Raw genomic sequence first — 13387 nt, 5'->3', positions numbered from 1 at the left:
GACATTTATGTTTTCGTATAGTGACACATGGACCGCAGTTTCTTCAGACAAGCGCCGGTCAAAATGTCAACACAAGGGCCGAAAATACATTGAACCGAGGTACACGATTTGCGTTAGTCACACGCACAGGCAGAATATATTCATGCTACGTGTTTCGTGTTTACATTGCCCGTGCAGTCGCCGCTCCCCGCACGCATGAAATGTGGTGGAAACCGCGCCAAACTAACACCCAAGTAATACAGAAATGTAGCAAAGGATACTAATTTGCTCTTATTTATATTGTGCAGCATGACTCGGAGAAGTGATAATCACAGGTTTAAGTGATCGTACTCCAACGGATACAGTAACTACGCTGCCGATTTCGGTAGCTGGTGTAAAAGGCCAACTGCAACAAAATTTTCTACCGCGTAAAAAGTTTCACATAATTTAGACATGCAGTAGTTTCTGTGCAAAATCTTGCGCTTGAAATACAAGTCAATGCGTCACAAAGAGCTCGCAAAAATCGATGTTTTTCATACCTAAACTGAAAAAAAAAAACGCCGCCATTATCGCCAGGCAGAAGTGACGTACAAGTGAGGAATGTGGAGAACCAGCACCCTTAATGTCTGCATCCCCAAGGCCTCCTAGAAAGGAGGCTATATATTGCTTTGCTTTGCTTGTATTCCGTTCCGATGTATCAGCAAACAGGTACCCCACGTTTGCTAGTCACAGCGTTAGTATACTTAGTTAGCTGCATCGAGCGCTATGATAAGGCCGTTACGCGCCCGCGATGTTCTTTAATGCGAAGTATTCTCCGAGCCCCGCCGGTTTTCTCTGTCCGGCTGTCTACGTTCAACAGCAGGGCCGAAAAATTGGACGCTCTATAGTCTAGTGTGGCTGGCGTGGGAATAGATGATGTCCTATCGCACGCCGGAGCAGCTGTAACTAAAAAAAAAAATTGAGGGTCTTTAGCTGGAACAGGGTGCATCGCGCGCTAGCTTGGCTGCCCAACAGCATGCTGTTCGGTTTCACTGAAGCGTGCTGCCTTTGCGCCTTTGAAGAAGCGCTCGCTAGCCGCGCACTTGTCCGCTAGCGCTGTGGGGACAACTGATCGCTACGCTGCTGCGGGTCACGTTTAAAGCACGCGGTAAAATTTTAGCGACCGCAGAGTCTCTGACATGGCGTATCCGTCTTTACCGGCCGCTGCCTGGCACGCTGGAACCTCCGGACTCGTCGACCGATCAGACAACGACCGCCATCTGTAGTAAAAGGTTATGAGTAGCTGAGGCTTTGGCACGGGTGGACAAGAAGGGCTCGTTTAGAGCCCTTCTTGACAGAAGGTGGACAGAATGTCGAAGGTGGACAGAAAGGGCTCGAAGTAGAGTGCGCTAGAATACGGTTGAGTGGGACGAGCGGATGGGGCGGTGCATGCTTTGCAGTGAGGCGCGCGACGAAGAAAAATACTGTGGCGGCGCTGCGATGGAAGTTTGTTTCAGGGGCTTTAAGTTTGTTGGGCCGCATCAAGGTCGCGTCGTTGGAAACTGCTGGCGAATCTGCTCAGAGGGGTCGTTCCTATGCTACTTCGCGCGCTACAGTTTACGATCAGAGCACTCAAATGGTGTTTATAATTGGATATGACATGAATTTATGCCTTAGGAATAGATGCCTTTCTTTCACTTGTTTATTTCATTTTATTGATTATTAATGCCGCCGGGTGACTGCGCGTGCATTGTGGCTGCAGTGTCGGCTTTCATTCTGCTATGTTATTGTACGGTTCCCATGGGAGAAAAAATATTTTTCTTGTTCTTCAAGCAGTATGCATCCCTCGTGTGTGTTTATGCGCGTATAGTTTTTCATCAGTAGGTCTTGCGAAGCGCAGACGGAAAGAAACATCTGTAAACGTCTTGCTTGCCGCTTCAAAGAAATAAAACATATCGGCCCCATCGGGCACCCTGTACTCAGATCTATAAATCTTACTTCCCGTATAAGTACTCTGATACAAAAAGATAAAAAAAAAGCTGCAGTGCAACATACCATTCACGTTTCCGTCTTCCTCGCGCAAGAGAACGCGGGGTAATTGGCACGTTTTTTTTTTTTTTTATTGCGGACGACATTCGGGAGTCAAAAACAGTTTTAGGTAGCGATTATATACGCTAATCTTTAGGCCGTAAGCCGTGTGAAATTTTTTGTACAGTCCATGCTTAACAACAACACAAAAACAACAACAAAACTCAGTGCCCTTCCGCTCTGTGAAGACGGATGACCAGCAAAGCTGTGTATGTGGGCCCCTTAATGACGAATTGCGCCTCCGCCGCGGGTCGGCGCGGCATTGCATTATGTTCGGGATTTTTTTTCTACACGCGGGGGTGATAGTGGGAAAAGTAGCCCTTAACAGCTTCGCTGTTATATAAATGGATATGGTGTTGCGCTGCAAAACTCGAGCTCACGCGTCCAAACCAGGTCGCGGAATTCGATGGGAACGAAATGGAAAAAGACTCGGGTAATTCCGTTGAGGTTCACGGTAAACAACCCTATGCGGTGAGAACTGAACAGGTTGCCTCATAAGCAAATCGCCAGACGTAAAACGCCAGAATTTGTTTAATTAAAAAAAAAAACGAAACAAAGGATGGTAGCTGCGCCCTTCGGATTTTTTCTAGAGGTGTAAATGAAAGAAATTATTCTCGTGTCTGATTTCTGAGAAAAGAAATGTTACGCTTAATCATATTTATTGCCTAAATGTAGTGCCGTTCCTTACTGTACAGTATCGATCACACTTGTCTAGAGTGGCCCCACGGCTGCTCCGCACTGCGCCTGCGACGCCTAGCGACAAGCACCGGGTTCGAGATGTGTTGGCCGATAGCGCCACGCGCGTGGACGCTGCGGCATTCGCGGGCGGCCAAGATACAGGCCTGCGTGATTTGAGGGTCGCGAGCACCGGCTTTTTATCACTAGACGAGCACTGCCAGCTGAGCTGCGAGCGTGACACGGCTAGAATACTGCGGCCTGTATCTTGGCTGCCCGCGAATGCCGCAGAGTCCACGCGCGTGGCGCTATCGGCCAACACATCTCGAACCCGGTGCTTGTCGCTAGGCGTCGCAGGCGCAGTGCGGAGCAGCCTTCGGGCCACTCTATAGACAAGTGTGATCGACACTGTACGTCCGCTCAACTAAGCAACATCTGCATTATAAACGGTTGCTTGCAGTTATCCGGTGCACTATCAAAGGACAGTAATGAAGCATTTAAAGGAACGGAATGCTTCACATACACGTAGAGATATTCTAGATCTGCTGTGCTAGTTGAAGAAGTGTGGTAACACATTGGGCACCCAGTTTTAATTGGTTGCAGTCTTGCAGCCATGGTGAGGCTGTAAAAAATTGTTTTCCTTGCCTGAATCAAGTTTGCAGATTTACAGGCTGTCCCAAAACGGGGCGTTTGTATAGAATGGCAGCTAGGAAATCGTTCAGCAGAACCGATTAGCACCCGTGCGTTAATTCTCTCAGGAACTGATGCACCTCGGCACAACATCCACGACTCTCCAGCAGCACAATCGTTCGGAATAAGAGCCCTCACTTGCATCGGCCCCTCACCTTCGAGGCTTCAAAAGTGCTGTTATTCCTTACATTCGAACGCAAATGGCTATTCAATAATTTTTAATAGTGTATTCTGAAGTCGAATACGATCTGAATAGCAACTACCATTCGATTAGACTATATGTTTGTACTTCATTTCGCCTGCTTCCACGTTGAAGGAGATCGCCATACAAGCCACGGAAATTACTTTGCTAAAAGCTTTCCGATCTCCCCGATTGACTCTGAGTACATGTATTGGCAATAGCTTGTCCCTAACACTGTTGTTACTATTAAAGTGCAATAACTGCCTTGATTCCTTTTCTTGGAAAGTCCATTGGTTCACCTGGGGCTGGTGCACCTTTTAAAAGAAACACGCTTAAGTTAAAAACAGCAGTTCACCTGGCTAAAACTACTCTCGGTACCGGCCGACAATAGTCGCGGGCACACCAATGCAAGTAAAACCATAAAAAAAATTTCACTGCACAGATTTTTTTCCAAGAAAAACTGGGCGTCCGCCAGCGTCCGCGCAACGAACGCGCGCTCGCTAGCAGACGACGCACTAGAGAACGACAGCAAAATTGAAGACGTCATGTTGTATAACACACGCCTGAAATATATATATATACGTGGCGAAAAATGTGTCAATCAAAATTTGCAGTGGAAGTAAAGCACTATTATAAGAGCGTACAAGCGCAACCGGTCTCAGGGCCCGCAGCGATATTACGTTGAATATGCCGCGAGAGAGCGCCGTTCAGCCCACTCCACCATAGTCTAGTACACTCTAGTGCTAAGTGTGCGTAAACTAGAGTATATGGTATGGTATGGCAATACTTTATTGAAGTCCTGCAGATCGTAAGTCTTCACGAAGCGGGCCACTCCTACGTGGGAACCGGAAGGCCGAGCCTCTCGGTCGCATCGTGGGCCTGCTGGACAGCCAAGAGTTGGTCAGCCAGAAGAGGGCTGCGGAGAACCGCCTCCCATATGGCCGAGCTGTTATCAATAATAGAGCGTGACCGGGCACACCGCCAGAGTTGTGTTCTAACGTGGATATTTCTCCACAATCGCTGCAAGTAGCACCGGTGTAAGTATCCCGATAGATTTTATGTAAGAGCGACGGATTGGGATACGTATTCTTTTGTAGTAGATGGAGCGTTAGTGCTTGAGCTCTATTGAGCCGCGGATGAGGAACGAAGTAGGTTCTACGGCTGAGATAGTAGCGTTTAGTAATCTCGTTGTAGGTGGAGGGCGTGTTCCTGTTCTCTGCGGAGTCGGCTTCGGATTGGTCGGGGTAGCGCGGTGGGCAAGTTCGTGCGCAGCCCCGTGAGCCGACTCGTTGAGGTTGAGAGGAGCACCCTCTATCTGATCCTGATGTGCAGGAAACCCATAAATGAAGTGGTGCATCATTACCTTGCCCCCAATAAGTCTGAGGGCCTGTTTGAAAACCGTGCTTGCTTCAAATGCTCTAATTGCAGACACTGAATCACTGTAGATGATCACTATAGATTATCTCTCTATGAATCACTATGAATCACTATAGCTATGCAGCAGGGCTAGTGCAATAGCCGTTTGTTCAGCGATTTCCGAGTCCCTGGCCCGAACCGAGGCAGCATTGGTGATTCCTTGCCGACCATCCACAGTGACGATGGTGTACGCCCGGCGTCCCTTACAGGAAGCGGCATCCACAAATCCGACCTGTCACTGATCACTGTGTATTTGCCTAAGAAGGTTGGCCGTCTTTGCCCTCCTCCTACGCAATTATGGTCGGGGTGCATGTTCATTAGGTATGGGCGCGACCGCAATGTTCTCGCGAATCGACGGAGGAACGTCAGAGAACCCCTCCGCTATTCTATTGGGGTTAGCTGTGCGCGCTCCTCTTCCGATCTCTTCCAGAGTATTGTGAATGCCAAGCTGCATTAAGCGCTCTGTACAAGTGTATATGGGTAACCCGAGAACCCGCTTAGTAATCTTCCTAAGCTGTGCATTCAATTTATGTGCATTAGATTTATCCCGCTCTTCACCTTTACATCGATGCATAGCTGCCACATGTGTAAAGTGGCACAGAACGAAAGCATGCATTAGTCGAATGAGGTTATCCTCCTTGAGTCTATGATGCCTATTTGATACCCTCTGAAATAAACCGAATGGCACTTTCAGTTCTAGCAATTAGCTTGCCTATAATCTTGCCATTTGTACTCCCTGTAACTCAACGATCAAGCCCAAGACCTTGATTGAATCGACTCTGGGTATGCGGCAACCCTTTCTTGTATGTAGGTCGATGTCTCTGTCTTCTAACGATTTATAACCCTTGGGCCTTCGACCGCGTTTCTTGGGACTATACGGTAGGGGTTCCGACTTCAAGGGGGAGCATCTGAAACCAGTGGGTTCGAGATAGGTTTCAACATTGTCTGTGGCCTTTCTGCTAAGGCCGACCATAGCTATATTGAATAAAGGGAGAGAAATGACCGTCCCCTGTGGCGTGCCCCTCTCGCCAAGTTCCAGCAGTTGTGATTCGAGATCGGCCACCCAGAGTGTAGCCTTCCTATCCGAGAGGAACAATCTGACGTGGTTGTAAAATCTCTCACCCAGATTGAGCCGAGATATCGAGGCTGGGATATGCGAATTTAGGACGTTGTCGAAGTCCTTCTCAAAATCAAGTCCCAAAACGGCCCGAGTGTCGCTAGAGTCGTTGTCTATGATTTGATGCTTAATAAATTTCATGGTATCCTGTGTGGATAGGCCTGCTCTGAATACGATCATACTATGGGGGTAAATGTCGTTATTCTCCAAGAACCGGAAGAGTCGATTGAGGACCGCGGTGTTCCACTACCTTAACCACACAGGATGTAAGCGAGATGGGCCTCAAGTTGTCCACGCTAGTTGTTTTGACAGGTATGGGGATGAGTACGACTAGAGCAGTCTTCCAAGGCAATGGGGCGGTTCCATTCATCCAAATTTCATTAATTTCCTCTGTAAGGTACGCGACTGATTTATCATCCAGATTACGCAACGTCTTGTTGGAGATGCCATCCAGCCCTGGTGCGGATCTACCATTGAGCCCATGTAGAACTCTACGAATCTCCTCAACGCCAAACTCTGCATCCAGATAGAAATTGGCCCCGGCCTGGTAATCGAGATGTACAGGAGGCCGTCGTGACCCGAGTGGGAGATATTTGTCAGCAGGCGTGCGGATTAACTCATCCTCGTAGGTTGGAAAACCTTGCACAGCCTTTTGTTGCAAGGTACAGCGCGTTTACGCGCGAACTTTTGAGATGTTCGGACCAGGGGCGCAGTCAGGATTTTATTTTGGGGGATAAAGGAGGGCCCTACCCCCTATATGTACGTTCGTGCATGTGTTTATATTATGAGCATCATCAGCCTGGTTACGCCCACTGCAGGGCAAAGGCCTCTCCCGTACTTCTCCAGCAACCCCGGTCATGTACTAATTGTGGCCATGTCGTCGCTGCAAACTTCTTAATCTCATCCGCCCACCTAACTTTCTGCCGCCCCCTTGATACGCTTCCCTTCCCTTGGAATCCAGTCCGTAACTCTTAATGACCATCGGTTATCTTCCCTCCTCATTACATGTCCTGACCATGCCCATTTCTTTTTCTTGATTTCAACTAAGATGTCATTCACTCGCGTTTGTTCCCTCACCCAATCTGCTCTTTTCTTATCCCTTAACGTTACACCCATCATTCTTCTTTCCATAGCTCGTTGTGTCGTCCTCAATTTGAGTAGAACCCTTTTCGTAAGCCTTCAGGTTTCTGCCCCGTAGGTGAGTACTGGTAAGACACAGCTATTATACACTTTTCTCTTGAGGAATAATGGCAACCTGCTGTTCATGATCTGAGAATGCCTGCCAAACGCACTCCAGCCCATTCTTATTCTTCTGATTATTTCCGTCTCGTGATCCGGATCCGCCGTTACTACCTGCCCTAAGTAGATGTATTCCCTTACCACTTCCAGTGCCTCGCTACCTAGTGTAAATTGCTGTTCTCTTCCGAGACTGTTAAGCATTACTTTAGTTTTCTGCAGATTAATTTGTAGACCCACTCTACTGCTTTGTCTCTCCAGGTCAGTGAGCATAGCTATCCCCCGAGTTACTAAGTCCCCTGAGTTACTAAGTAAGGCAATATCATCAGCGAATCGCAAGTTACTAAGGTATTCTCCATTAACTTTTATCCCCAATTCTTCCCAATTAAGGTCTCTGAATACCTCCTGAATATATGTGTGTGTATATATGTACATAAAAAATAAATTTTTCGGGGGGTTGGAACCATACCTTCCTCCGGCTTCGCCAATGGTTCGAGCGTAGCCGTAATTAAAAAGTGCCACCTTGCTTAGCACTTCGAAACAATTAGGGCACGTAGCTCACGACCAGCACACACACACACACAAAAAAAAAAGCAAATGGAACACCGCGCAACATTTGCCTCCTGCGCGCGCTAGGAGTGGCTTGACTGCATAGCTGGATTATACTCGCGGACCTATGCGCTACTCTGCTCCCTGCGGGAGCATATACAGGGACATTACGCTGGATGGATGGATGGATGTTATGAGTGTCCCCTTTGGAACGAGGCGGTGGGTTGCACCACCAAGCTCTTGCCATTATACTGCCTAATGTCCTACCTAGGTTAAACAATAAAAAAATAAAAATAAATACACTATGATCTACCACGCCTAAATTTTCTGATCCCATATTGCGAACTGTGCTTTTGTACGTCTCCGTCTTTTGTCGTTTCCCTACTTTTCTTCCACAAGTCCTCCCTATTGCGGACATGTTTGCATTACCACTGCTCCCGCTGAACCCAAGGGCTTCAAGGAGGCCAGTGGTGCCTAAATAGACCGCTATGTAGACGTCTTCACATTCTAATAAAACATGCTCCACAGTTTCCCTAGCTTTACCGCAGCAAGCACATGCTTCGTCTTCCTTCTTATATCTCGCTTTATAGGTGCGTGCTCTAAGGCATCCCGATCTCGCTTCGAAAGGTAATGAGCTTCCCTTTGAGTTATCATAAATGGTTTCTTTTCTGATTTCGTTTTTTCCTCTTAAGTAGTTACTCATGGCAGGTTTCTTTTCCATTGCCGCAACCCATGAGATTATTTCAGCGTCTCTGACTTTCCGCTTGACCTTCTTTGTTGCTGTGTTGCCCACCCCACCGGCCGCATACTTGCTGGTAAGCTTCCTAGTTCTTTTCCTCCACTGTGAATCAATGTTTTTCCTGGACAGATACCTGAACACTCTCCCGGCCCATTTAGTTTCTTCCATATTCCTCAGCCGTTCATACTCAATTTTACTGTGAGCTTCCCTCACTTCAAAACTAGTCCAGCCCAGATCACCCTGCACAGCTTCATTTGCAGTCTTCCCGTGAGCGCCCAATGTGAGGCGACCCACTGACCTTTGGTTCTCGTCGAGTCTTGATTGTACCCCTGATTTAAAACAAACAACGGCATTTCCAAAAGTAAGTCCTGGAATCATTACACCTTTCCACATACCTCGGAGGACCTCGTACCTATTGGATCCCCATAGCGCTCTGTGCTTCATTATGGCTGCATTTCTCTTCCCCTTTACTGTTATGGTTTTTTCCTGTGTTCCCATATATCCACTGCCTTCGTTTATCCATATACCAAGGTATTTATATTCCGTTACCCGAGGTATTTCTTGGCCCTGTATCTTCACTGTATGTTCAGTGTTTTCATTGAATACCATAACACCTGATTTTGTAACACTAAATTTCAAACCTCAATTGTTGCCTTCCTGTCCACAGATATTAGCCAGACGTTGCAAATCACTTTGCTTGTTAGCTAGCAACACAATGTCGTCCGCATAAAATAAACCTCGGAGTTGCTGCTCTACTACTGTACCTGCCTGTTTGTATGAGAGATTAAACTCAATATTACATCCTTCTGGCGCCCTCTCCATCCTCACCATGTACGTCATAAACAGCAGCGGGGATAAAAGGCACCCCTGCCTCAGTCCCTTGTTGATATGAACTTTCTCCTCGCTCCTCATCCCTTTCCATTGAACGCAAACGGTATTTTCTAGGTAAATTTCTCTGAAAAGCTGTAGACAATCGTTGCCTAAGCCTTCCCTTTCCAGAATATCCCACAAAATGTTGAGGTCTACGTTGTCGTAGGCTCCTGTAATGTCTAAAAAGGCCACATACAACGGTCTGCTTTCTGCTTTTGATATTTCAATACACTGAGTAAGAACGAACAAGTTATCATCTAAACGCCTACCTATTCTGAAGCCATTCTGAAGCTCTCACAAAATACCATTATTCCTTGCCCCTGCTTGAAGCTTTAATTTGATTGCCTGCATTGCTAGCCTGTATATTACCGATGTAATGGTCAACGGTCTATACGAGTGAATTCTGTCTTTCTCCCCCTTACCTTTATAAATTAAATTCATCTACTTTGTCGCCAACTGTCTGGTATTCGTCTATCTTTTAAAGTTTTTTCCACTGCTTTCACGAGAGCTTCCTTACTTTTTGGTCCTAGTTCATTTATCAGCCTAACGGGAACCTTGTCTAGCCCTGTGGCTGTGCGCTTAGGAATTTTCTCTTCCGCTTTCTTCCAGTCTAAATTTGTCAGCACCAGCTCCTTTTCCACTTGGGTCTCCTTCAGGCTCTTTTTTCCTTCAAATACAACCTCGTCATTGCCGTGGAAAGATTCGGCTGTTACTTTTTGGATGTAATTTCCTCTGTAAGGTACGCGACTGATTTATCACCCAGATTTCGCAACCTTGTCAGCGCCAGCTCCTTACTACGAGTTGGTAGTGTTCCTATGAGTTGGGTGCTACTAGAGCCACCTGGTGACGATAGGAAAAACCAATTTCTGTATAGCGGTATTTTTGTCCTACAGATGGCGCGACACGCACGCAAACGCGCCATGATTTCACTTGCCGTGGTTATGACCGTGATTATCAGTGAGCTAGATACTTGGCGCGACTTGCAGATGGCGGCACAAGTTACGGGAGCACCGCGGGAGCGCCCCTCTGCTACAGTATACTGCAATAGTGCACCTGATTCGGATTGCGAATTAGGCAAATCGCTACCGTTCTATCTTCAACAGCACCACTTTTGACAGGGACAATCGGAAGAACATAGGCCAATGGCTGGTCCTGTGTTATTTCACTTGACCCTGTCGAAAGCGGTGTTACTACTGTATGTCAGTGATTTCCCTAGGGGGTGTGTAGACACCTCCTAGTTTTTCTGGACCCCTCCCCGCCTCCTCCCTCTGACCTGAATCTCTAAATTTTATTCATGTCGGTTCTTGCAATAAACGTCTGGGCAGTTTGGTCAAGCCCCAATAAAAGGAGAAGTGAAATACCACGTTATCATCTAAAGCGATACAGAAAGAGAAAATCCGCACCTGTCTACTTTAATCTAAGGTGCTTTACTTCCAAACCAGGGACCAAATTTCTCTGAAAATATGAAGCCTCATGTGAAGCTTTAGCTGCAATGGGCGTCAGGTGAAAAGAAAAAGGAGGGGATGTGGTTACAGGCACGAAACTATAAATGGAGAATGTTTTTAGATACAAACAATGTTAATTAATATTTCAAAGAAGTAATACAAACTGAAGCAATATTTATAAAGAAATTTAAAAAAAACAGCGTGCAGCTGTGGTGCTCAAAATATAGACGCTTCTAAGAAAAATTACCTACAGGTGGCGCCACAGGCTTCAGCAACCTAAATTACAGCCACTAGAAGACGTCCCAGAAAACTTCCGGTCTATCATGTTGACCTGCGTTTACGCTTGGTAAACCAAGAAACGTGGCCGTGTCTCAGCTTTCCTGAGTAGACTGCCGCAGTTTTTTCGCTAAACTCTTTTCCTGTAGCGGTCCTTTTTCCTGTGGCCCCTTCATAAGTGCTGCATAATTCGTGTACTCCATAAACATTGTTTCAAAAACTTAAATCTTGTCATTGGCGCTGGCAACAAGATTAAAAATGTCCTTATACGCTGAAGAATGGTCAGGCATTTAAAAACTCAATACTGATCTTTTTCGGTAAAAACTGAATTTGTAAAAAAAAAGTGTTTTTTCAGATGAAATAGAAAAGACTGCCTCCAAGGTGTATATAGAGAAAAAAGGGAAACATACCTCGCGGGGATGAGCATTTGGCTAATAGACGTCTATTATTTAACCAGTGGACTACAAAAGAAACAGTTTTCACAGTTTATCTAGCCTCTCGCCTCCCCTGCACCGCCTCCTGCCCCTCCCAGCCATTGAGACAGCCTCGCTTGATTCGATTCCTGGTAAAATCCCTGCTGTACGTCGTTCATGGTGTACTCAAGGTTGCGCACTGGCCGACGTTGCGAAGGGGCTCACAATGATAAAAAAAAAATCAACCAATAAGTCAATTTTTTTTAAAATTCTAGTGCCCAGGAGCAAACCCTAAGGTCAGAGTGCTGGCGCATGCATACATTAAAAATAAAAAACACAAAGCAACAAATAAAGCAAGAAAACAAATAGTACAGCTGAATATAGGTAAGAAAACAATTTCAATACAAAGTACAAATTACAGAAATTCAGTTTACATACAGCGAAAGGCAAGGCAAACACAAATGAAAAAGGAAGAGAAAGGCAGTTGAACTATGTGCGAAACCATGAAACAACAACGCCAAGTTCGTAAAAGAATACCAGTTAGTTATGAAAGATATCGAGATTATGAGGATAAGCGTTATAAAGATTCAGTAGTCCGTGGATGATTGAGTCTAGGTGATGACGCGAAGGAACATGGAAAAACGGATGTTTCCTGGTGATCTTGTGCAGAATACGAAACTGAGTAGTTCGGAGCAGGTAAGGATACCGTGAAGGAGTTTAAAAAGAAAGAGAAGATCAGCGTGCTCACGTCAGAAAACAACGGCATGAAAAACTGCCGATACAGCTTTCAGTTGCTGAATACATGCCACATCAAGGTGTTTTTCCAAGAGTGAAAGAAGCCCGCAAATACACGCAGAATTGCCGCACGACTGGCCGCTTCAGACACTTTGCGTGCATTCGCGGGTTTCTTTCACGCTCGGAAAAAATACCTTTCATGTAGCATGTATTGAGCAACGTAAAGCTGCATCGGAAGTTTTTCATATTGGGCTACAATTTTCTCATTGACACTTTCATGTAATTATAATAATCAAGAAGTTCATTAATTAGGCGTTCCGCCTAATTAATCACCTAATTAGGCGGAATCTGAGTATCGTCATGCGACGACACACAACATTACCTCGGTTCGGTCCAGCTACGTTCCATTTGCATATTTGTAAAGTTTGGCTCAAGATACGTGGGACACCATATATATATATACATATATATATATATTATACCTCAGTGTGGCGCATTACATGAGGGGTGGGCGGTGACGTGGCAGGGCAAATTATTCATGAAAAATGGTACATTTCGATGGCGGTTCTAAAGTGGGAGTGACCCGTCGTCAGAGGGATGTGGCTGGGCAGGTCATTCCAGTCTTCGGCTGTATGTTGAAAAAACGTAGCGGTGAAAAGCTTCTGCATGGGCCCACTGGGGATAAACGGCATTTGAATGGCTGTGGCGGGAAATGCAATGAGCTGGTCGGATGAAGTTGTTACCCGCTTTTATCATAAAGGCAGTCGGGCTATCTTACGGCGAGAGGCTAATGGATAACCTAATTGATTTTCCAGTGCTGTTAAGCTCGCGTTATTGCTGTAATTACAACGCATGAATCCCGTCGCGCGGTTTCGGACTGATTCAAGTGCGCTTGTTAGGTTAACCTGATGCGGAACAAAGACAATGCTAGCGTACTCTAATTTTGGGCGTATGAAAGTCGTGTTGGCAAGGAGTTCAACAGTATTCGAGTTGAGGAAG

This window comes from Dermacentor albipictus, chromosome 1, assembly GCF_038994185.2.
Source record: "Dermacentor albipictus isolate Rhodes 1998 colony chromosome 1, USDA_Dalb.pri_finalv2, whole genome shotgun sequence".
In the NCBI taxonomy this organism is placed as follows: Eukaryota; Metazoa; Arthropoda; class Arachnida; order Ixodida; family Ixodidae; genus Dermacentor; species Dermacentor albipictus.
The sequence above is the reverse complement of the archived record's forward strand: the minus strand, read 5'-3'. Positions refer to the sequence as shown.